The sequence below is a fragment of the Trichomycterus rosablanca genome, chromosome 7, assembly GCF_030014385.1.
Source record: "Trichomycterus rosablanca isolate fTriRos1 chromosome 7, fTriRos1.hap1, whole genome shotgun sequence".
NCBI lineage: Eukaryota > Metazoa > Chordata > Actinopteri > Siluriformes > Trichomycteridae > Trichomycterus > Trichomycterus rosablanca.
In genome coordinates, this window is record NC_085994.1 from 39,584,201 (window position 1) to 39,587,990 (window position 3,790).

At 43.8% G+C, this 3,790-nt stretch overlaps 1 protein-coding gene across 1 annotated transcript in view; it reads left to right on the top strand.

Moving 5' to 3' along the window:
• Window positions 1–465, top strand: part of gfra2a (GDNF family receptor alpha 2a) — a 63,433-nt gene extending 62,968 nt beyond the window's left edge. Inside the window, exon 10 of the mRNA XM_062998196.1 lies at window positions 1–465. This exon is cut by the window's left edge and continues 234 nt beyond it. The gene's annotated coding sequence lies outside the window, so the exon portion shown is untranslated.
• Window positions 466–3,790: the final 3,325 nt, after the last annotated feature.

Here is a 3,790-nt window from a genome sequence, read left to right on the forward strand (position 1 = left end):
TTTCTATCTGAGAAAAAAAAATGAGAGAGGAAGTGAGACGCCTGAGAGCTGCAGCCCAAATCCAGACTGATTTAGAACGGAAGGATAAAAGAACCGGACGATACCGACTCCATCGCTTCGTTTAAGGTGGCGCTGGACTGATTTTCTTCTCTGTGCTTCACTTTTATGTTAAATCTGCGTCCTCTCTGGACGGAGCTGCAGACGAACACGGTTTTTCAGCCCAGGAACCGATTTTCATCATAACTGGGACCCATCATGACCTTTGCACGCCCTACATTCCACTCCACAATATTTAGGACACCTGTGTTCCTGTCGTGCTCTTACATGTCCTGCCTTTCACCCTTAATTACATCAGGCCAGATACCACCATGATTTTGGGAGGATGGATCCTAGAGATCCCGTCACTCTTCCATCACCAAGAGACGTTATATACACCGATCAAACCACCTCCTTGTTTCTACACTCACTGTCCATGTTATCAGCTCCACTTACCATATAGAAGCACTTTGTAGTTCTACAATTACCGACTGTAGTCCATCTGTTTCTCTGCATGCTTTGTTATCCCCCTTTCATGCTGTTCTTTAATGGTCAGGACCCCCACAGGACCCCCCACAGAGCAGGTATTATTTAGGTGGTGGATCATTCTCAGCACTGCAGTGACACTGACATGGTGGTGGTGTGTTAGTGTGTGTTGTGCTGGTATGAGTGGATCAGACACAGCAGTGCTGCTGGAGTTTTTAAACACCTCACTGTCACTGCTGGACTAAGAATAGTCCACCAACCAAAAATATATCCAGCCAACAGCGCCCCGTGGGCAGCGTCCTGTGACCACTGATGAAGGTCTAGAAGATGAGCGACTCAAACAGCAGCAATAGATGAGCGATCGTCTCTGACTTTACATCTACAAGGTGGCCCGACTAGGTAGGAGTGTCTAATAGAGTGGACAGTGAGTGGACACGATGTTTAAAAATCCACTCATACCAGCACAACACACCAGCACCATGTCAGTGTCACTGCAGTGCTGAGAATGATCCACCACCCAAATAATACCTGCTCTGTGGTGGTCCTGTGGGGGTCCTGACTATTAAATAACAGCATGAAAGGGGGCTAACAAAGCATGCAGAGAAACAGATGCACTACAGTCAGTAATTGTACAACTACAAAGTGCTTCTATATGGTAAGTGGAGCTGATAAAATGGACAGTGAATGTAGAAACAAGGAGGTGGTTTTAATGTTTAACAGCCACCGTTACCCGTAACCTTTGGGGACTTCAGGACCTCTGGACCTCGTTTTTAACCTGGGAAATGTCCTGTCCTAATGTTATATGAACATATTTTGGAACTTACGCCAATAACTAAAAAGCAGGTCATGTGACGACCCCCTGACACTCTTTAAGCTTGGACTCTACTATCTTTGAGAAACCATGACGTCCAGTCCCGTCTTCATTGCCTGGTTTTTCACCAAATTGGGTTTCAGCCTGGATTTCATCACCTGGACAGTAATGGGACGTTTTCATGGAGGCGTTTTGTCAGAATTGGAATCCTTTGAATATTTTTCAGCCAGAAAACCACCATGTTTGTGAGACATTTTATGACAATATGACCTTTACCACCTCTGGACTTGGCTGTCTTGGGGTCCAAACCTTGGATGTTCATGTGGACTTAATTCTTTCTTTAAGGAACACGTTTGAGAAGAAAGAAGCTCCCGAACTCCCGTTGTTCTATCGTTTTTGGTAACCTTGTATTATGTTACTAGCACTGAATGTGGTGGTCTCCAAAAAATGGGGTCCTGTCATAACCCCTCAGCCCCAGTCCTCTTCGTCTGTAATAGAAAAGCCCTCGTGTTCAAACCCTGAACTTTCGTCGTCTTTCTGAAAAGCCTTGATTTATTTTTTTGGATGAAGCCTTTTCCCTGACTGGCTTTTTCATGTCGATTCTTTTCACCGGCGCTTTTCTCTCCCCTCATTTCTCCGAGATTTCATCACGTGGGAGTGATTACCTTCAACAAAGCCCTGTTTTCTTTCTGTTAATCGTGAAGCGTTTGAAGCGTAAATCTGCACCCGTCTGACGCGGCGTGAGAGCGTGTCACGGCTGACGGCGTTTTTACTTCAGTTCTGACAGATTCGGCTCGAGGAAAGAAAAGACCGCTCGATGGAGAAAAAAAAAGGGACTGAGCCGTGGAGGGGCGTGAGCGGCACTTAGGGCGAATTCGTTCCAGTTTTACAGATCCTAATGGGCTGCCCACGTTTATAATTTCAGCCTTCGAGTATGAAAACGCTTCTTTTTCTTCCTTTAAATTGTACATAATTATAATGTAAAAGTCTTTAAAAAGGATGATTGTGGTGAAGGTATAATTCTTATTCTTAGCTGATTGATGGCTGAATAATAAAGAGAGTCTTGAAGAGTGAAAGTACAGCTGAACTTTTTATTATTTTAATATTATTATTATTAACATCATCATCATCGTTATTATTAGTCTTAAAACTACTTCTTCAACATTTTCTTACCAGAAAAATACAGTATACAGCAATCTACAACTTTCTACACCATCATAACCTCCTTAATCCTGATTAGTGATTGATTGACCACAGCTAGTGACTTCTCTGTGCCCATTTAAACATATATAATACCATAAAATGCACATGGTTATTTGTCAAAGTCATAAAATAGACCAAATAGACACTAATCCAGGTTTAACAATCGACCTACTAGGGACGTCCATTCTTTATTGGTGGCAAACAGGATGTTTAATTAATTTATTTATTAATATTAGATTCATATACAGTGTATCACAAAAGTGAGTACACCCCTCACATTTCTGCAAATATTTCATTATATCTTTTCATGGGACAACACTATAGACATGAAACTTGGATATAATTTAGAGTAGTCAGTGTACAACTTGTATAGCAGTGTAGATTTACTGTCTTCTGAAAATAACTCAACACACAGCCATTAATGTCTAAATAGCTGGCAACATAAGTGAGTACACCCCACAGTGAACATGTCCAAATTGTGCCCAAATGTGTCGTTGTCCCTCCCTGGTGTCATGTGTCAAAGTCCCAGGTGTAAATGGGGAGCAGGGCTGTTAAATTTGGTGTTTTGGGTACAATTCTCTCATACTGGCCACTGGATATTCAACATGGCACCTCATGGCAAAGAACTCTCTGAGGATGTGAGAAATAGAATTGTTGCTCTCCACAAAGATGGCCTGGGCTATAAGAAGATTGCTAACACCCTGAAACTGAGCTAAAGCATGGTGTCCAAGGTCATACAGCGGTTTTCCAGGACAGGTTCCACTCGGAACAGGCTTCGCCAGGGTCGACCAAAGAAGTTGAGTCCACGTGTTCGGCGTCATATCCAGAGGTTGGCTTTAAAAAATAGACACATGAGTGCTGCCAGCATTGCTGCAGAGGTTGAAGACGTGGGAGGTCAGCCTGTCAGTGCTCAGACCATACGCCGCACACTGCATCAACTCGGTCTGCATGGTCGTCATCCCAGAAGGAAGCTGACGCACAAGAAAGCCAGCAAACAGTTTGCTGAAGACAAGCAGTCCAAGAACATGGATTACTGGAATGCCCTGTGGTCTGACGAGACCAAGATAAACTTGTTTGGCTCAGATGGTGTCCAGCATGTGTGGCGGCGCCCTGGTGAGAAGTACCAAGACAACTGTATCTTGCCTACAGTCAAGCATGGTGGTGGTAGCATCATGGTCTTGGGCTGCATGAGTGTTGCTGGCACTGGGGAGCTGCAGTTCATTGAGGGAAACATGAATTCCAACATGTACTGTG